Source organism: Crassostrea angulata, chromosome 3, assembly GCF_025612915.1.
Source record: "Crassostrea angulata isolate pt1a10 chromosome 3, ASM2561291v2, whole genome shotgun sequence".
Lineage (NCBI taxonomy): Eukaryota > Metazoa > Mollusca > Bivalvia > Ostreida > Ostreidae > Magallana > Magallana angulata.
The window spans coordinates 19,739,028-19,761,992 of record NC_069113.1 but is presented as its reverse complement, the minus strand read 5'-3'; the positions used below and the strand labels follow the sequence as shown (position 1 = coordinate 19,761,992).

General features: G+C 33.3%; 2 pseudogenes; both read left to right on the top strand.

Annotated features, from left to right (window-relative positions):
* Window positions 1-5,665: 5,665 nt before the first annotated feature.
* LOC128175794 (transcription intermediary factor 1-beta-like) lies at window positions 5,666-8,416 on the top strand (annotated as a pseudogene).
* A 6,637-nt stretch (window positions 8,417-15,053) lies between these two features.
* On the top strand, window positions 15,054-16,989 carry LOC128178699 (E3 ubiquitin-protein ligase TRIM71-like; annotated as a pseudogene).
* The last annotated feature ends 5,976 nt before the right edge of the window (window positions 16,990-22,965 follow it).

Genomic DNA, 22,965 nt, shown 5'->3' with positions numbered 1-22,965 from the left:
TGAATTTAAAACTAAGACGTATATTTATTCTGGTGTTTTCGGATAAATAAATCTTAACTTTCAATATGTATTGGCAATAAAAATTTCAATCATATATTTAAATTTCTTAAATTGGCTTCCCTTTTTTAAAAGAGATGTCATCAAAATCCTGTAAATGATGATAATTTGTAATTCATGATGGGTATATGATGTATCATACAAATAGCATGACTTTTACACGCTACAACTGTTAGACGCTATTGATAAAGAAACAGATCTGATAGAACCGTCTATTAAATCTCAGAGTTCTTCTAATGTCCGGAAAGTGCCTTCGTAACTAGATAAGAAAGTAAGTAAGTAAATAATTTATTATAGTGACATGTGTTATAACAATTACAAAATGTTGTACAAAATAGATAATGAAACACCCGGCCCATTGGGCCTATATGTCACTGCAAATACAATTTTAACATATATACACATATTACGCATTGCGTTTTTTTTTATACAATAATGATTGTCTGTAAAGGTAAGATTTCAGTAAATATTTAGAGGTTTGTCTCGGAAAATTTGACAGTAGAAAACTAATACCGTCTAAATTTGACATTACCAGTGTTGGATTATATCCTATATTCTTAAATAATTCCCTTCTAAAATCAGAATAGATTGTACAATTCAACAGAAAATGACTCTCGTCTTCTATTTCATTTAATACACAAAAATTACATATTCTTTCATCGAGAGGTTCCCCCTTATATCGCCCCGTTTCAATTCTAATTGGGAGTATCCCACATCTGAATTGTGCCAAAATAGATCTTTGAGATTTTGAGATGTTCATTTCAAGGTAATTTTCAGTTTTAAAATTTGTTTTAATGCTTTTATACAATCGCAATTTTGGTAGTTGGTTTATCTTTCCTAACCATTCATTTTCATAAGTAAGAAACAGCATGTTTTCAAATTCATTAACATCACAGATTGATAAATCATCGTAAATATGTAACAGGTTCATGGATTCAAAAAGTGATTTAATGCGTAATGTCCATCTAGATAAACCAGTTTGATTAAAGTCCCACAGGAAAACACGCTTTGTTAGCCGATCGTCCTCCATTGTCAGCAATCGATTTCATAATCGCACGGCGTTAATACAGTGTCTATGATAACAGAGTTTCCATCCAAATTCCCCGTGTAGCGCTGGTAAAGGTGTAAATCTGTGAACGCCTAAGTAAAAACGTAGGACTCGATTCTGTACCATTTCAATAGAATGATAATTCTGGAGGCCCCACACTTCACTACAGTAATCCAAAACTGGTGCTACACAATTTAAAAACAATTTTTCAAAAGTTGAAATTCCTCTTTCTTTATATGGACGAATTTTGGAAACCATGCCTCCGAGAGCGCGTCCACCAGCTTTTGATAAAGTATCGGCGTTGTTTTGGAAATTCAGTTTTTCATGAAATATTACACTAAGGTATTTATAATCTGTATTATACTGGAGAATATCACTGTTAATTTGGAACTGAAAATCGCTTCGAATTTTTTTTTTCGTAAAATGTATAATTCCTGATTTTTTCCTATTTATTTGAAGACGCCATTTTTCACACCAGTAAGACACAGTATCCAATATTTTTTGCAAATTTTCTTTTGAGTCGGATAAAATAGCAATATCATCAGCATTCAGTAAAATACTAAAATTGATTTCGCCCACCGTTATACCTTTCCTCAGTTCTTTCATTTCTTTTGCGAGATCGTTGATGAAAAGAGCAAAGAGGGTCGGTGATAAGTTGTCTCCTTGTCGTACCCCAGCTGAAGTAGAGAACCAGTCAGTACACAGCTCACTGACTCTTACACACGATACTGTGTTTCCATAAATAGATTTTATTGAATTGTAGAAATCCCCGTCGATTCCATTATTTAAGAGGGAGAATTTTAAGAGGTCACGGTCCACTGTATCTAAAGCTTTTTGTAGATCGATGAACGCAACGGATGTTTCTTTTCTATTCTGTATAATACTGTTAAGTGTAAAAACGTGGTCGGCACAAGAGCGTTCACGTCGAATTCCATTTTGCTCATCAACAAGCAGGTTGTTATCTTCTAAATATGATACCAATCTATGATTTAAAATGGAACTGTACATTTTATAAATAGTTGATAATAGACTGATTCCTCGATAGTTAAGCGGTACTCTTGGATCACTGTTAGAATCTTTTAAAATAGGACATATAATAGCTTGTCGCCACACAGAGGGAATTATATGGGACTCAAAACATAACATGAAGAGGTGATGAATAACTTCTATTACACAATCGTATTTGAGCACTTCATAGGGAATTTCATCTACACCAGAGGATGGTGTTGTCATATCTGGAATCTTCCAGGTCGTGTTCACGTGACATTGTATAGCGCCACCTGGATGTGAAAATGCTAATCAGAGTCAATGAACTAAATCATATAATTAACAATTATTGCTGTTTTTCGATAAATACGATGACTTAGCTACCCTCGAATACAATATTTACCTCGCCCTCCGGGCTCGATGAATATGGTACTTCTCGGAAAGCTAAATTAAACCATCGTATTGATCTAAAAAAACAAAAGAGCCCAAAACAGCAATAGTTGTATGATGTTTTCATATTTTCATAATACATATAATATATTTATAAATATATCTAGAATATTTAGAAGTTATGCCCATCATTTTGTAAAAAAAAAATATACACCATGGAAATGTCCTGCTTTAAGTACATTTATGAATAGCTAAATTCGCCATATGGTTTAGCAATTGACAAAGAAGGGTGAATATTCGTCAACGGAAAGGAGTAACAATGTCCATATATAGTCAAAGTATATTATTATACTTTCATGTTAAATACTGAAATCTGATTGGTTTAGACGCAGTTGGTAATCCGTTCTATTACCCTTAGCGTTAGCAACACACTTGGCAACGGGTAACACAACGAATTGTTACATGCGAGTAAATTATGCGCGTACGGTTCGTCGTAGAATTCACTTCATTTCTATATAAAAGCAGTAAAATTCTCTTTAAAATTACATGTAAGACATTCAGTATAATAAAATAAATAGTGCCTGTTTGGGAGGGTAACTGTTGACATTGACACCCCGAGACAACCATTGTCAACCTCCGCTTCGCGTCGGTTGACAATGGTTGTCTCGGGGTGTCAATGTCAACAGTTACCCTCCCAAACAGGCACTATTTATATAATGTCAAATGTCAACAGTTTTGGTCAGTTTCTTGCAGAAACAATCTTGTTCAAGAGATGTTTACATTCTCATCCTCAACAGGTCTAGGCAACCTCCGTGTTTGGAGGATAGCTCAATTTCAAGATGGCTGCTGATTTTTACCATATATGGATAGTCACTTTGAATTGTGGGTGAAATTATCCTCCATTTTTGGATGATAGCATGGGTATATTTCAAAGGCTTCGTGCATATATTTAATGAGAAAATGCAAGCACCAGACCATATGGGAATTAAAGTTAAGGAAATAAACTAATGATTGTATGCGGCGATTTGAAATTCTATGTATAGTATTTTCACAATATGCTTTGAAAAAGTGTACTTCCTGTGTTCAGTTTTACAAATGACATAGACTATTTACATCTGTTTCATTTAATAAAAATCACAAACTAGTGATGTTTATTCCTCATTAAAACATTAATGAGTTCATTCACGTTTAGAGACACATAATAGATATCTTGATCTGCTATATTGTACATGTACAAAGTAAATGTTTGCATATACCTTAGGAACTTTGTAGCTCTTATTCTAATTAATTCACAGGTTATTAAGTATCATTTAAATTTAATCCCTTCACACAAAAAGACATTGTTCAATTTTATTAATCAAAATGATACCATTTAAAGATATCAATTATCCTGAATATTGAAAAAAATGTGAGACTCTTCACATGAAATATTTTTCTTTAAAATCAGCCCTGCAATTATTTAAACTTAAATATTTATTAAATATTATCAATAAATATAATTACTAATAGCTAAATAAGGTGATATTTTTATTGTCTAATAATTATATTTTATTCATAGTTAACTCCCTTTGTAAAATCAGAGTTAATTGCCCTTCATCTGAAAAGATCCACTAGGGGGCGCAAACATCTATCCTCCGTTTTTGGAGGATAAAATATATCCTCCAAAAACGGAGGTTGCCTAGACCTGCTCAAATGTACAAGATGGCCGCACATCCCCTTAAGAAATACATGAAGAGGAATCATTACTCAGTAGATATAAAATAGTATTATATATGGATTTATATAAAAGACGGTAAATTAACAAGATGGTGTTGCTAGAATGGTGTGTATGTACACTCGAATACAAAAGTTCTCATTCAGTTAACTTTTGTATGAGTTCCAGATAGAGATATATAACAATCATATACATTAACAATTTTTAAAAATTTTAAAAAAAGTTTGAATGTACTTGTTATTAATTCCATGCATAGCAATTGTACAAATATTTTCATAACTTTGATACCATGCATCTACAAATGAAAACGAAAGCTACAGTTTATAGAAATCTAAAAGGTCTTCCAATGCTTACAAGATGCCCTCTGGTCTGCATAGAACCATCCTCTCGAAACTAGACATGATGTAGTAGTCATATCTGGATTTCTCCACGTAGTTTTCGTGTATCATTTTAGAGCGCCACCTGGATGTGAAAATGTTTTCAGAGTTAAAACATCAATGGTTACATCTGTAGAAGTTTACAGAAATCCAGTATTGTGAGGTTCGTAGTGACATGCTACCTATAGTCAGAGTATACCCGAACTAATGCAGACAGAGTTAGACAGAGTTTGTTTTCGCCCCATATGTTTTTAAACTCTTTTACACTTGCAAACTGTTTACCCCATCTTGGAATCGCCTAGCTGCAGGCCTGTTGCTCCCGGTCTGAAACAATTCGGATGGACGACCTTATTCTCTTTTGAAAAGTGGACAGGCATAGCCTACACCCACTTCTCTTCGCAAGCCCTCATATTTTGATTCTGGAAATCGTGTAAATGTCGGAACCGAAGACGGTCTACGCTTCGATCCATGTTTCGACTCTGGACAGTTTACCTGAATTTTCGTAACAGACCTATTATTTCTACATTTTAAACATTATTGCATCCATGTATTACAAAAAAATCAGCACTAACCCGCTGTCAAATCATTTTCCCATCTTCTACATCCCGGGTTTAAATTTTGTATATCAAAATTGTATTTGTTCACTTTTTAATAATCTCTTAAGGTGACAAATTTGCTCTACATCTGTTTTTAAACATTAAAACGAACATTGATTAATAAAACAAGCAACAAAGATCAAAATAAAGAGTATTTTTTATGAGCCACAGTTACTTATTTAATCGTATGTATTTTGTTAATTTTTCGTGAATTGTAAACCCACTATTTAAACCTCTTCAAATTATAAAAAAAAATTACCTTTAATCTAAAGTCTACATCCGAACAATATTTTCCGATTTCTCCGACTATAATGTTTCTACTTTTTAAACTACTTATAGCGAGAGGTCTCATAATTTAAACCCGGGATGTAGAAGTTGGGAAAATGATTTGACAGCGGGTTAGTGCTGATTTTTTTGTAATACATGGATGCAATAATGTTTAAAATGTAGAAATAATAGGTCTGTTACGAAAATTCAGGGAAACTGGAGTCGAAACATGGGTCGAACCGTAGACCGTCTTCGGTTCCGACATTTACACGATTTCCAGAATCAAAATATGAGGGCTTGCGAAGAGAAGTGGATGTAGGCTATGCCAGTCCACTTCTCAAAAGAGAATAGGACGACCTGTGAGCTACAGTGCCCCCCATAGTAAAAATCTGCAATTTACGGCGCACAAAAAATGCGCTAGTTTCGGACTGATTAATCTCATTTATTAACCACTGTTAACACATTCTGTACAAATATTTGATCACCAAAAAATCCTCAGACATTTTACTACAGATATCGTCACTTCACTTGCCTCCGGTAGTCTTTTAAACACCATCACCAGCCCTGTATATACATCATTTTCCGAGGTCGTCATCGCCATCTTGTGACGTAGTGTCTTAAAAAAGTATAAGTGCAGGTGTAGTGAGGTACCTTAACCGGTTTGTAGAGGTTTTCTTGCTTACAAAAATAGTTCATTTAAATACTTACTTACTAGTAATTGTCTGCTAAATTAACTTGTATTTAAATGGATATCATTTCTTGATATCAAGATAAATATTTCGTTACTTCAAGGTAATCATGTCATGTAAATACAAGATATCTTCTCGTTATACCAATTTCTATGTACTTGTTATAATTAATATTTCAAATAATGAAAAGGTTTTTTTTCATTTTTATACTTTTTCTATTTTAAAGGTCAACAAAATTAATTTGTTCAGTGTTTCAGTGAAACGGATTCTTTGGCGATTCTATCAATCGGGGAACAAAATATAAGAAATAAAATTCAGAAGCAACGTGACAACATCAGCATGGACAATTTTGATCGGGTTTGGTATGTAAAAAAGCATAAACCGCAACTTCGTATTACTAACATAAATTCTCTGAAATGAACTTTCGTTTTAGATTATCATGGCAACATCACACATACAGGAACAACGCTTGAATGATGAGGTATCATTATGTTCTATATGTCTAGAACAGTATAAATCACCAGTTAGTTTACATTGTTCACACTCCTTTTGTCGAACTTGTCTCTCAACACATATCAAAACGTCATGTGGGGACTGTGACCCGCCTCTTGGATTTCCGTGTCCTCTGTGCCGCGTATTTATTCCGGCACCAGGTGAAATAAATCAGCATTCTGTGGACGAATGGGTGACAAAATTTCCAGAAAACAAGTTCTTTACATCTGTAGCAGGTGTCTGTGTTATTTTGTGTAAACCATGCCAAGAAGACGGAGATGAAATGAAGGCAAACAGCTGGTGCAAGGATTGTTCTGAGGCGCTTTGTGAAGATTGTACAAAGTATCACAAAAAATGTCGACCTTCTCGCCAGCATATAGTCATTTCTATCAACGAATGGTCAGACATTTATCAAATTCCAGATACGTTAGAAATATGCGAGACCCACGGTGGTCGTAAATTTGAACTATTTTGTAAAAGCCATTTCCTTCCATGCTGCTCTGTTTGTGTAACCACAGATCATAACAATTGTTCTTTCTGTCAACTAGAGGAAGTTGGTAAAAATTTCATAGAATCTGAAAAAGTTATGGTTTTGCAGAGCGGAATTGAAAAATTCCATTGGAAAGTGGAAAACATAATTGAGAAAGAAAAAGCAAACATAAACCACATTGACGACGTAACTGACACATTTACGAAAGAATTATCAGATTTTACAACAAATATAATTCAGGCTGTGAAAAAACTAGAGGAAGAACATTTAAATGAACTCTCCAAATTATCGAAGGAAAGCAAATATAAGCTTCAAAAGTCTGTGGATTCTTTCGAGCAAAGGCTTCTCTATCTCAAACATTGGAGAAAACTGTTGTCAAAGGATCTGTCGAATGAGACTGCATCAGAAACCAAAATGGTACTTTCATACATTAAACTGAAGAACATTCATGAAAACCTCAAAAAACTGAAATATACAAAGTTAAATATTTGTATTAAGACCAAACTATTAGACGATGTGAAAAAACTTATTAAATTGCCTCGTCTTGCTGATGTGTCTGCAAATGAGAATTTAGATCAAGTTAATTTAAATGTAAAGAATATTGATTACATATATGCTAAGGTGAACAAAATTTCTGAATTTACAATACAAGGTGCTAATATAAAAGGTGGTACTTTTATGAGTAGTGGTAACTTGTTCTTAGCTGACAGTCATAGAAGATGTATTCTTTGTGACAGAAATGGAGTTATATTACAAGAAGTGAGATTACAAGAAGAACCTTGGAGCGTATTTACAGAAGGTCAGGAGATTTTTGTAACGAATCCTGATAATAAATCGATTTTGAAGATAGACTCTACTTCACTTGAAATCAGAGAAACCGTTCCTGTTGGTTGTAAGTGTCATGGAATAGCTACGTCTGGAAACACAACCGTCATTGGTACTGGTAATTCTGTTGAAATCTTTGATAAAGGTTTTGATGTTACGAGACGAAGAATACTGTCAACTGGCCTTGGCGGTGTTTTTGGCGTAGTAATAGACGTAGAAAAAAATGTAATTTGTAGTAGCTTTCATCAACACGTTGTTAAAAAGCTAGACTTGCTGGGAAATGTTTTGTTCACCTATACACACAAAAAGTTAAAATGTCCATATGGAGTAACCACAGACATTGAAGGAAATATATTCATAAACGGCTTCATCAGTAACAACATCCATATTTTGTCAAGAGATGGCAATCTCCTACGTATCGTGGAAGGAGTAACACGTCCAAGGTACATTAAATTCCAGAACGCCACACACAGATTTTTTGTAAGCAATTTAAACGGAAATGTTAAAGTCTTCGAATTCAATGAAAGATGAATTTGTATTTGTCCCAATCAATTGCTGATTATGTTTTTATGTATCTCCGAACGATCTTCAAAAGTCAATGGTTGATGTCTCTAGTTTTCTCTATCTGTTGGGTATTCTACAAGAATGTTTAGGAATTGATCATGTCTGATGAAATTAAATAACGAGGTGATGACTTTAAATGATTGTAGCTAATGAGTATTCAGTGTTTTATTATTACTTTCATTAAATGAATAAACTTCATAATTTTTGTTTTATTGTTTATAAAAGGGAAAAAATCAGAGTTTGAATTACATGTAAATACTTATGCTTTCATTTTCAGCAATAACTGGGATTTATTTACACATTTAAACACGATGCTAATTATACCGTCATGTTAACATATTGTATACACACGAGAACACAAATTATATTTCTCATTCAGTCCTATATATATCATCCGATGCTTATGGTTTTGTGCGTTTTAAGAAATCATGTATATCTCTTTCTAAGCGATGTAAATGCCAAACTTCAATTGAATTTTTTAAATTTAATTTCTGTGAAAAAAATTTTATCACTTATTTTTATCACCATTGGTGATAAAATATCCGATTTGTCTCACTCTAAACTATTTGAAGCAATGATATCTTTCCTTTAGAAAAACTTAGATTATTTAGATACTGAGATACAAATCAACATTTGTACATGACATGTCAACTAGTAAAAATAGAATTGTATTCGTACTTGAATTGAATTTAAAACTAAGACGTATATTTATTCTGGTGTTTTCGGATAAATAAATCTTAACTTTCAATATGTATTGGCAATAAAAATTTCAATCATATATTTAAATTTCTTAAATTGGCTTCCCTTTTTTAAAAGAGATGTCATCAAAATCCTGTAAATGATGATAATTTTTAATTCATGATGGGTATATGATGTATCATACAAATAGCATGACTTTTACACGCTACAACTGTTAGACGCTATTGATAAAGAAACAGATCTGATAGAACCGTCTATTAAATCTCAGAGTTCTTCTAATGTCCGGAAAGTGCCTTCGTAACTAGATAAGAAAGTAAGTAAGTAAATAATTTATTATAGTGACATGTGTTATAACAATTACAAAATGTTGTACAAAATAGATAATGAAACACCCGGCCCATTGGGCCTATATGTCACTGCAAATACAATTTTAACATATATACACATATTACGCATTGCGTTTTTTTTTATACAATAATGATTGTCTGTAAAGGTAAGATTTCAGTAAATATTTAGAGGTTTGTCTCGGAAAATTTGACAGTAGAAAACTAATACCGTCTAAATTTGACATTACCAGTGTTGGATTATATCCTATATTATTAAATAATTCCCTTCTAAAATCAGAATAGATTGTACAATTCAACAGAAAATGACTCTCGTCTTCTATTTCATTTAATACACAAAAATTACATATTCTTTCATCGAGAGGTTCCCCCTTATATCGCCCCGTTTCAATTCTAATTGGGAGTATCCCACATCTGAATTGTGCCAAAATAGATCTTTGAGATTTTGAGATGTTCATTTCAAGGTAATTTTCAGTTTTAAAATTTGTTTTAATGCTTTTATACAATCGCAATTTTGGTAGTTGGTTTATCTTTCCTAACCATTCATTTTCATAAGTAAGAAACAGCATGTTTTCAAATTCATTAACATCACAGATTGATAAATCATCGTAAATATGTAACAGGTTCATGGATTCAAAAAGTGATTTAATGCGTAATGTCCATCTAGATAAACCAGTTTGATTAAAGTCCCACAGGAAAACACGCTTTGTTAGCCGATCGTCCTCCATTGTCAGCAATCGATTCCATAATCGCACGGCGTTAATACAGTGTCTATGATAACAGAGTTTCCATCCATATTCCCCGTGTAGCGCTGGTAAAGGTGTAAATCTGTGAACGCCTAAGTAAAAACGTAGGACTCGATTCTGTACCATTTCAATAGAATGATAATTCTGGAGGCCCCACACTTCACTACAGTAATCCAAAACTGGTGCTACACAATTTAAAAACAATTTTTCAAAAGTTGAAATTCCTCTTTCTTTATATGGACGAATTTTGGAAACCATGCCTCCGAGAGCGCGTCCACCAGCTTTTGATAAAGTAACGGCGTTGTTTTGGAAATTCAGTTTTTCATGAAATATTACACTAAGGTATTTATAATCTGTATTATACTGGAGAATATCACTGTTAATTTGGAACTGAAAATTGCTTCGAATTTTTTTTTTCGTAAAATGTATAATTCCTGATTTTTTCCTATTTATTTGAAGACGCCATTTTTCACACCAGTAAGACACAGTATCCAATATTTTTGCAAATTTTCTTTTGAGTCGGATAAAATAGCAATATCATCAGCATTCAGTAAAATACTTAAATTGATTTCGCCCACCGTTATACCTTTCCTCAGTTCTTTAATTTCTTTTGCGAGATCGTTGATGAAAAGAGCAAAGAGGGTCGGTGATAAGTTGTCTCCTTGTCGTACCCCAGCTGAAGTAGAGAACCAGTCAGTACACAGCTCACTGACTCTTACACACGATACTGTGTTTCCATAAATAGATTTTATTGAATTGTAGAAATCCCCGTCGATTCCATTATTTAAGAGGGAGAATTTTAAGAGGTCACGGTCCACTGTATCTAAAGCTTTTTGTAGATCGATGAACGCAACGGATGTTTCTTTTCTATTCTGTATAATACTGTTAAGTGTAAAAACGTGGTCGGCACAAGAGCGTTCACGTCGAATTCCATTTTGCTCATCAACAAGCGGGTTGTTATCTTCTAAATATGATACCAATCTATGATTTAAAATGGAACTGTACATTTTATAAATAGTTGATAATAGACTGATTCCTCGATAGTTAAGCGGTACTCTTGGATCACTGTTAAAATCTTTTAAAATAGGACATATAATAGCTTGTCGCCACACAGAGGGAATTATATGGGACTCAAAACATAACATGAAGAGGTGATGAATAACTTCTATTACACAATCGTATTTGAGCACTTCATAGGGAATTTCATCTACACCAGAGGATGGTGTTGTCATATCTGGAATCTTCCAGGTCGTGTTCACGTGACATTGTATAGCGCCACCTAGATGTGAAAATGCTAATCAGAGTCAATGAACTAAATCATATAATTAACAATTATTGCTGTTTTTCGATAAATACGATGACTTAGCTACCCTCGAATACAATATTTACCTCGCCCTCCGGGCTCGATGAATATGGTACTTCTCGGAAAGCTAAATTAAACCATCGTATTGATCTAAAAAAACAAAAGAGCCCAAAACAGCAATAGTTGTATGATGTTTTCATATTTTCATAATACATATAATATATTTATAAATATATCTAGAATATTTAGAAGTTATGCCCATCATTTTGTAAAAAAAAAATATACACCATGGAAATGTCCTGCTTTAAGTACATTTATGAATAGCTAAATTCGCCATATGGTTTAGCAATTGACGAAGAAGGGTGAATATTCGTCAACGGAAAGGAGTAACAATGTCCATATATAGTCAAAGTATATTATTATACTTTCATGTTAAATACTGAAATCTGATTGGTTTAGACGCAGTTGGTAATCCGTTCTATTACCCTTAGCGTTAGCAACACACTTGGCAACGGGTAACACAACGAATTGTTACATGCGAGTAAATTATGCGCGTACGGTTCGTCGTAGAATTCACTTCATTTCTATATAAAAGCAGTAAAATTCTCTTTAAAATTACATGTAAGACATTCAGTATAATAAAATAAATAGTGCCTGTTTGGGAGGGTAACTGTTGACATTGACACCCCGAGACAACCATTGTCAACCTCCGCTTCGCGTCGGTTGACAATGGTTGTCTCGGGGTGTCAATGTCAACAGTTACCCTCCCAAACAGGCACTATTTATATAATGTCAAATGTCAACAGTTTTGGTCAGTTTCTTGCAGAAACAATCTTGTTCAAGAGATGTTTACATTCTCATCCTCAAATGTACAAGATGGCCGCACACCCCCTTAAGAAATACATGAAGAGGAATCATTACTCAGTAGATATAAAATAGTATTATATATGGATTTATATAAAAGACGGTAAATTAACAAGATGGTGTTGCTAGAATGGTGTGTATGTACACTCGAATACAAAAGTTCTCATTCAGTTACTGTGGAATCATTTAAATTCGTGGGGACCAATTTTCGTGGATTGTGAGTTTTTTGTTCATTCACGGGGATGTAATTTCGTTGATGCGTTGGTTACTGTTTCAGTAACAAAGATAACTCTTCCTAAAATTGTTCTCGTTGAGGATTTAAATTCGTGGGAGAGAACTACCCACGAATACCACGAAAATTGAGCCACCACGAATATTAATGATTCCACAGTAACTTTTGTATGAGTTCCAGATAGAGATATATAACAATCATATACATTAACAATTTTTAAAAATTGTAGAAGTTTGAATGTACTTGTTATTAATTCCATGCATAGCAATTGTACAAATATTTTCATAACTTTGATACCATGCATCTACAAATGAAAACGAAACCTACAGTTTATAAAAATCTAAAAGATCTTCCAATGCTTACAAGATGCCCTCTGGTCTGCATAGAACTATCCTCTCGAAACTAGACATGATGAAGTAGTCATATCTGGATTTCTCCACGTAGTTTTCGTGTGACATTTTAGAGCGCCACCTTGATGTGAAAATGTTTTCAGAGTTAAAACATCAATGGTTACATCTGTAGAAGTTTACAGAAATCCAGTATTGTGAGGTTTGTAGTGACATGCTACCTATAGTCAGAGTATACCCGAACTAATGCAGACAGAGTTAGACGGGGTTTGTTTTCGCCCCATATGTTTTTAAACTCTTTTACACTTGCAAACTGTTTCCCCCATCTTGGAATCGCCTAGCTGCAGGCCTGTTGCTCCCGGTCTGAAACAATTCGGATGGACGACCTTATTCTCTTTTGAGAAGTGGACAGGCATAGCCTACATCCACTTCTCTTCGCAAGCCCTCATATTTTGATTCTGGAATTCGTGTAAATGTCGGAACCGAAGACGGTCTACGCTTCGATCCATGTTTCGACTCTGGACAGTTTCCCTGAATTTTCGTAACAGACCTATTATTTCTACATTTTAAACATTATTGCATCCATGTATTACAAAAAAATCAGCACTAACCCGCTGTCAAATCATTTTCCCATCTTCTACATCCCGGGTTTAAATTTTGTATATCAAAGTTGTATTTGTTCACTTTTTAATAATCTCTTAAGGTGACAAATTTGCTCTACATCTGTTTTTAAACATTAAAACGAACATTGATTAATATGACAAGCAACAAAGATCAAAATAAAGAGTATTTTTTATGAGCCACAGTTACTTATTTAATCGTATGTATTTTGTTAATTTTTCGTGAATTGTAAACCCACTATTTAAACCTCTTCAAATTATAAAAAAAATTACCTTTAATCTAAAGTCTACAATCCGAACAATATTTTCCGGTTTCTCCGACTATAATGTTTCTACTTTTTAAACTACTTATAGCGAGAGGTCTCATAATTTAAACCCGGGATGTAGAAGTTGGGAAAATGATTTGACAGCGGGTTAGTGCTGATTTTTTTTGTAATACATGGATGCAATAATGTCTAAAATGTAGAAATAATAGGTCTGTTACGAAAATTCAGGGAAACTGGAGTCGAAACATGGGTCGAACTGTAGACCGTCTTCGGTTCCGACATTTACACGACTTCCAGAATCAAAATATGAGGGCTTGCGAAGAGAAGTGGATGTAGGCTATGCCAGTCCACTTCTCAAAAGAGAATAGGACTACCTGTGAGCTGCAGTGCCCCCCATAGTAAAAATCTGCAATTTACGGCGCACAAAAAAATGCGCTAGTTTCGGACTGATTAATCTCATTTATTAACCACTGTTAACACATTCTGTACAAATATTTGATCACCAAAAAATCCTCAGACATTTTACTACAGATATCGTCACTTCACTTGCCTCCGGTAGTCTTTTAAACACCATCACCAGCCCTGTATATACATCATTTTCCGAGGTCGTCATCGCCATCTTGTGACGTAGTGTCTTAAAAAAGTATAAGTGCAGGTGTAGTGAGGTACCTTAACCGGTTTGTAGAGGTTTTCTTGCTTACAAAAATAGTTCATTTAAATACTTACTTACTAGTAATTGTCTGCTAAATTAACTTGTATTTAAATGGATATCATTTCTTGATATCAAGATAAATATTTTGTTACTTCAAGGTAATCATGTCATGTAAATACAAGATATCTTCTCGTTATACCAATTTCTATGTACTTGTTATTAATATTTCAAATAATGAAAAGGTTTTTTTCATTTTTATACTTTTTCTATTTTAAAGGTCAACAAAATTAATTTGTTCAGTGTTTCAGTGAAACGGATTCTTTGGCGATTCTAACAATCGGGGAACAAAATATAAGAAATAAAATTCAGAAGCAACGTGACAACATCAGCATGGACAATTTTGATCGGGTTTGGTATGTAAAAAAGCATAAACCGCAACTTCGTAACATAAATTCTCTGAAATGAACTTTCGTTTTAGATTATCATGGCAACATCACACATACAGGAACAAAGCTTGAATGATGAGGTACCATTATGTTCTATATGTCTAGAACAATATAAATCACCAGTTAGTTTACATTGTTCACACTCCTTTTGTCGAACTTGTGTCTCAACACATATCAAAACGTCATGTGGGGACTGTGACCCGCCTCTTGGATTTCCGTGTCCTCTGTGCCGCGTATTTATTCCGGCACCAGGTGAAATAAATCAGTATTCTGTGGACGAATGGGTGACAAAATTTCCAGAAAACAAGTTCTTTACATCTGTAGCAGGTGTCTGTGTTATTTTGTGTAAACCATGCCAAGAAGACGGAGATGAAATGAAGGCAAACAGCTGGTGCAAGGATTGTTCTGAGGCGCTTTGTGAAGATTGTACAAAGTATCACAAAAAATGTCGACCTTCTCGCCAGCATATAGTCATTTCTATCAACGAATGGTCAGACATTTATCAAATTCCAGATACGTTAGAAATATGCGAGACCCACGGTGGTCGTAAATTTGAACTATTTTGTAAAAGCCATTTCCTCCCATGCTGCTCTGTTTGTGTAACCACAGATCATAACAATTGTTCTTTCTGTCAACTAGAGGAAGTTGGTAAAAATTTCATAGAATCTGAAAAAGTTATGGTTTTGCAGAGCGGAATTGAAAAATTCCGTTGGAAAGTGGAAAATATAATTGAGAAAGAAAAAACAAACATAAACCACATTGACGACGTAACTGACACATTTACGAAAGAATTATCAGATTTTACAACAAATATAATTGAGGCTGTGAAAAAACTAGAGGAAGACCATTTAAATGAACTCTCCAAACTATCGAAGGAAAGCAAAAATAAGCTTCAAAAGTCTGTGGATTCTTTCGAGCAAAGGCTTCTCTATCTCAAACATTGGAGAAAACTGTTGTCAAAGGATCTGTCGAATGAGACTGCATCAGAAACCAAAATGGTACTTTCATACATTAAACTGAAGAACATTCATGAAAACCTCAAAAAACTGAAATATACAAAGTTAAATATTTGTATTAAGACCAAACTATTAGACGATGTGAAAAAACTTATTAAATTGCCTCGTCTTGCTGATGTGTCTGCAAATGAGAATTTAGATCAAGTTAATTTAAATGTAAAGAATATTGATTACATATATGCTAAGGTGAACAAAATTTCTGAATTTACAATACAAGGTGCTAATATAAAAGGTGGTACTTTTATGAGTAGTGGTAACTTGTTCTTAGCTGACAGTCATGGAAGATGTATTCTTTGTGACAGAAATGGAGTTATATTACAAGAAGTGAGATTACAAGAAGAACCTTGGAGCGTATTTACAGAAGGTCAGGAGATTTTTGTAACGAATCCTGATAATAAATCGATTTTGAAGATAGACTCTACTTCACTTGAAATCAGAGAAACCGTCCCTGTTGGTTGTAAGTGTCATGGAATAGCTACGTCTGGAAACACAACCGTCATTGGTACTGGTAATTCTGTTGAAATCTTTGATAAAGGTTTTGATGTTACGAGACGAAGAATACTGTCAACTGGCCTTGGCGGTGTTTTTGGCGTAGTAATAGACGTAGGAAAAAAATGTAATTTGTAGTAGCTTTCATCAACACGTTGTTAAAAAGCTAGACTTGCTGGGAAATGTTTTGTTCACCTATAAACACAAAAAGTTAAAATGTCCATATGGAGTAACCACAGACATTGAAGGAAATATATTCATAAACGGCTTCATCAGTAACAACATCCATATTTTGTCAAGAGATGGCAATCTCCTACGTATCGTGGAAGGAGTAACACGTCCAAGGTACATTAAATTCCAGAACGCCACACACAGATTTTTTGTAAGCAATTTAAACGGAAATGTTAAAGTCTTCGAATTCAATGAAAGATGAATTTGTATTTGTCCCAATCAATTGCTGATTATGTTTTTATGTATCTCCGAACGATTTTCAAAAGTCAATGGTTGATATCTCTAGTTGTCTCTATCTGTTGGGTATTCTACAAGAATGTTTAGGAATTGATCATGTCTGATGAAATTAAATAACGAGGTGATGACTTTAAATGATTGTAGCTAATGAGTATTCAGTGTTTTATTATTACTTTCATTAAATGAATAAACTTCATAATTTTTGTTTTATTGTTTATAAAAGGGAAAAAATCAGAGTTTGAATTACATGTAAATACTTATGCTTTCATTTTCAGCAATAACTGGGATTTATTTACACATTTAAACACGATGCTAATTATACCGTCATGTTAACATATTGTATACACACGAGAACACAAATTATATTTCTCATTCAGTCCTATATATATCATCCGATGCTTATGGTTTTGTGCGTTTTAAGAAATCATGTATATCTCTTTCTAAGCGATGTAAATGCCAAACTTCAATTGAATTTTTTTAATTTAATTTCTGTGAAAAAAATTTTATCCCATTGGTGATAAAATATCCGATTTGTCTCACTCTAAACTATTTGAAGCAATGATATCTTTCCTTTAGAAAAACTTAGATTATTTAGATACTGAGATACAAATCAACATTTGTACATGACATGTCAACTAGTAAAAATAGAATTGTATTCGTACTTGAATTGAATTTAAAACTAAGACGTATATTTATTCTGGTGTTTTCGGATAAATAAATCTTAACTTTCAATATGTATTGGCAATAAAAATTTCAATCATATATTTAAATTTCTTAAATTGGCTTCCCTTTTTTAAAAGAGATGTCATCAAAATCCTGTAAATGATGATAATTTTTAATTCATGATGGGTATATGATGTATCATACAAATAGCATGACTTTTACACGCTACAACTGTTAGACGCTATTGATAAAGAAACAGATCTGATAGAACCGTCTATTAAATCTCAGAGTTCTTCTAATGTCCGGAAAGTGCCTTCGTAACTAGATAAGAAAGTAAGTAAGTAAATAATTTATTATAGTGACATGTGTTATAACAATTACAAAATGTTGTACAAAATAGATAATGAAACACCCGGCCCATTGGGCCTATATGTCACTGCAAATACAATTTTAACATATATACACATATTACGCATTGCGTTTTTTTTATACAATAATGATTGTCTGTAAAAGGTAAGATTCCAGTAAATATTTAGAGGTTTGTCTCGGAAAATTTGACAGTAGAAAACTAATACCGTCTAAATTTGACATTACCAGTGTTGGATTATATCCTATATTATTAAATAATTCCCTTCTAAAATCAGAATAGATTGTACAATTCAACAGAAAATGACTCTCGTCTTCTATTTCATTTAATACACAAAAATTACATATTCTTTCATCGAGAGGTTCCCCCTTATATCGCCCCGTTTCAGTTCTAATTAGGAGTATCCCACATCTGAATTGTGCCAAAATAGATCTTTGAGATTTTGAGATGTTCATTTCAAGGTAATTTTCAGTTTTAAAATTTGTTTTAATGTTTTTATACAATCGCAATTTTGGTAGTTGGTTTATCTTTCCTAACCATTCATTTTCATAAGTAAGAAACAGCTTGTTTACAAATTCATTAACATCACAGATTGATAAATTATCGTAAATATGTAACAGGTTCATGGATTCAAAAAGTGATTTAATGCGTAATGTCCATCTAGATAAACCAGTTTGATTAAAGTCCCACAGGAAAACACGCTTTGTTAGCCGATCGTCCTCCATTGTCAGCAATCGATTCCATAATCGCACGGCGTTAATACAGTGTCCATGATAACAGAGTTTCCATCCAAATTCCCCGTGTAGCGCTGGTAAAGGTGTAAATCTGTGAACGCCTAAGTAAAAACGTAGGACTCGATTCTGTACCATTTCAATAGAATGATAATTCTAGAGGCCCCACACTTCACTACAGTAATCCAAAACTGGTGCTACACAATTTAAAAACAATTTTTCAAAAGTTGAAATTCCTATTTCTTTATATGGACGAATTTTGGAAACCATGCCTCCGAGAGCGCGTCCACCAGCTTTTAATAAAGTATCGGCATGTTTTGGAAAATCAGTTTTTCATGAACTATTTCACCAAGGTATTTATAATCTGTATTATACTGGAGAATATCGCTGTTAATTTGGAACTGAAAATCGCTTCGAATTCCTTTTTTCGTAAAATGTATAATTCCTGATTTTTTCATATTCATTTGAAGACGCCATTTTTCATACCAGTAAGACACAGTATCCAATATTTTTTGCAAATTTTCTTTTGAGTCGGATAATATAGCAATATCATCAGCATTCAGTAAAATACTTAAATTGATTTCGCCCACCGTTATACCTTTCCTCAGTTCTTTAATTTCTTTTGCGAGATCGTTGATGAAAAGAGCAAAGAGGGTCGGTGATAAGTTGTCTCCTTGTCGTACCCCAGCTGAAGTAGAGAACCAGTCAGTACACAGCTCACTGACTCTTACACACGATACTGTGTTTCCATATATAGATTTTATTGAATTGTAAAAATCCCCGTCGATTCCATTATTTAAGAGGGAGAATTTTAAGAGGTCACGGTCCACTGTATCGAAAGCTTTTTGTAGATCGATGAACGCAACGGATGTTTCTTTTCTATTCTGTATAATACTGTTAAGTGTAAAAACGTGATCAGCACAAGAGCGTTCACGTCGAATTCCATTTTGCTCACCAACAAGCAGGTTGTTATCTTCTAAATATGATACCAATCTATGAATTAAAATGGAACTGTACATTTTATAAATAGTTGATAATAGACTGATTCCTCGATAGTTAAGCGGTACTCTTGGATCACTGTTAGAATCTTTTAAAATAGGACATATAATAGCTTGTCGCCACACAGAGGGAATTATATGGGACTCAAAACATAACATGAAGAGGTGATGAATAACTTCTATTACACAATCGTATTTGAGCACTTCATAGGGAATTTCATCTACACCAGAGGATGGTGTTGTCATATCTGGAAACTTCCAGGTCGTGTTCACGTGACATTGTATAGCGCCACCTGGATGTGAAAATGCTAATCAGAGTCAAAATAGGTATAATTAGAAGACACAGTCCTACAATGGCACAGATGACGAGGGTGTTCTCCAGGGAGTACCTAGTCCCCATACTCCATCTGTAATCATAGGCAGAAAAGGAACATGATTAATAAATGAAGTATTGTTTAAAAAAGGGTAATAAATTGCTTTGAAAAACTGTCTTTTTATGGTATTGTAAAACGGAAATCAAATCATTTTTTTAACATACGTAAAGCATACATTCGCGTTACTCTCTGTGTACAGCGATGAATCTAACGCTAAAGAACTAAGTAAAGGTGATGAGATGATAATCAATGTACTAAATCATATAATTAACAATTATTGCTGTTTTTCGATAAATACGATGACTTAGCTACCCTCGAATACAATATTCACCTCGCCCTCCGGGCTCGATGAATATGGTACTTCTCGGAAAGCTAAATTAAACCATCGTATTGATCTAAAAAAACAAAAGAGCCCAAAACAGCAATAGTTGTATGATGTTTTCATATTTTCATAATACATATAATATATTTATAATTATATCTAAAATATTTAGAAGTTATGCCCATCATTTTGAAAAAAAAAAAATATACACCATGGAAATTTCATGCTTTAAGTACATTTATGAAGAGCTAAAGTCGCCATATGGTTTAGCAATTGACAAAGAAGGATCTATATTTATTAACGGAAAGGACAGTAACAATGTCCATATACTGTCAATATTTTAATGATCATGAAAAGAGTTACATCTTTGATCTGGACCAAATTTCAAAATGGTAGGAACATATTATCTATTGGTAATTTACCCGAAAATGCAAAGTTTCAAAACTATTGAAAGTTAGACGTCGTGTTATAATTCATATATCTATCTATCTATATATCTATCAAGGAGTATCATGTGTTCTTCTATCATTACAAATTATTCAAGCCATTGATAAAATTAATGTTTCTTACTTAAGCAAGAGACATTTTGTGAATTTGTTTTCTTCAAATAAGCCATGTAACTTTTATTTTTCGACGGAATGAAATATTTTTGAGTGTTTTTAATGTAAACATTCGTTTCTATCTTAAGAAAATCTATTTTTTATTCAAATTATCTGTGACCTAAAAATGGAATTTAAACATTTTATGCAATAGGGAAGATTTTTTTTTTTTTTTTTTTTAAAGGAAAAAAATCGTTTCGTTATCATTTGGTAGCCATCTGTATATATTTACATTTTCCAGTGTCTTCGCCTGTGATAACACTACGTATCGATTTTGTACTATATAACCCATAATACAAATGACGCCAAATCGAGGCGCCAGCGGGGTTTGCTTATTTATATTTAAAGATTAAATCGTACGATGGCCTAAAATTATATAAATATAAGTAATAAGGAATCATTCTTTGAATATTATGAGGTGATAATTTCGGTCGGGGTGTGATCAAATCTATCATAAAGCCCTTCGGGCTTTATTGGATTTGATCACGCCCCGACCGAAATTATCACCTCATTATACTCAAAGAATGATTCCTTATTCCTTATAAAAATCAAAAAGTATGTTCTTTATGATATCTGAAAAAATTATGTAATTATGTATATTTGTTGTTTATTGTTGAAACAATTTTGAAAGGCCTTTATGATTTTGTGCTTAGATTAGTTAATGTTTTATTTTCATACTTAAACCAATGTTATTACTTTTATTCCTGTACAAATGAAACAAAAAAAAGTGGGAAGTTGAGTTTCGCTTTTATCCTAACTTGGTGTTTAATAATCCTCAATATCCACGTCTCAGTCACGCATAGGTTTACAGTTTACAGAAACATAAGTCATAGATAATGAAAACATGGATTCTCACTCCAAGTTCCCCATGGTTTTCTGTAAAAAAAAATTCGGCGTAGGTAAAAAAAAAAATAGTCATGTCTAATTCGTGTTTAGAAATTGTAGTCTGACATTATCGTGATTTATATTTATATTTCATGCAATCGATGGTTTGCGTAGGCTGCTGAAGGTTCCGTCCAATTGATAAATCGGTTAGAACTTAAACGTAAAGATTTCAGTCCTGTCAGTTTTTGTGAGCTATGAATCAATTGGTTTTCTTAAGTAATACATGAAAAATTCCTCGGTAGATAGAATAGAGATTACACCGTATACACCGTTTCTAGAATGGCGTGTATTTACACTCGAATATAAATGTCTTGTTAACTTTTGTTTGCATTCCTGATAGAAATTTATAACAATCATATGCATTAAAAAAATCTAAAATTGTCGAATTTTGAACTTACTAGTAATTATATCCATGCTAATGCAATAATATTCTTATAACTTTCATATCATCCAAAAATGAAAACGCAAGCTGCAGTCTATAAAATCTAAAAGCTCTTCCAATGATCACAAGTGCCATCCATGGTTTGCATAGAAATATTTTCTCGAAACTAGACGTAATTATGTAATCATATCTGGATTCCATCACCTTGTTTTCGTGTTACATTTTATAGCACTACCTGGATGTGAAAATGTTTTCAAAGCCAAATAATCAATGGTCAAATAGACAGGGATTTAATTTTAAAAGGCACACTCCTACAATGACACAGATGACGAAGATGAATATTCTGATCACATCAGTAATCATAGACAGTTTAAGACTTAAGAGCTAGATCGGGAGGCAGTAGCATCAACAGTGTTTTTTATAAATTCTGAAATTAGGTCGTACATGTGGATATAGTAAATCTGTAGAAGATGACAGAAATCCAGTACATGTATTGTGAAGTTCGCGGTTACAGGCTACTTTGTAAGTGTATATCCGAATTAAAATGTAGACAGAGTAAGACAGGGTTATTTTCACCCCATGCTTTTTCACTCTTCTACACTTGCAAACGGTTTCCAACATCAGGAATTCGCCCAGAAACAGTAAGATATGCATAC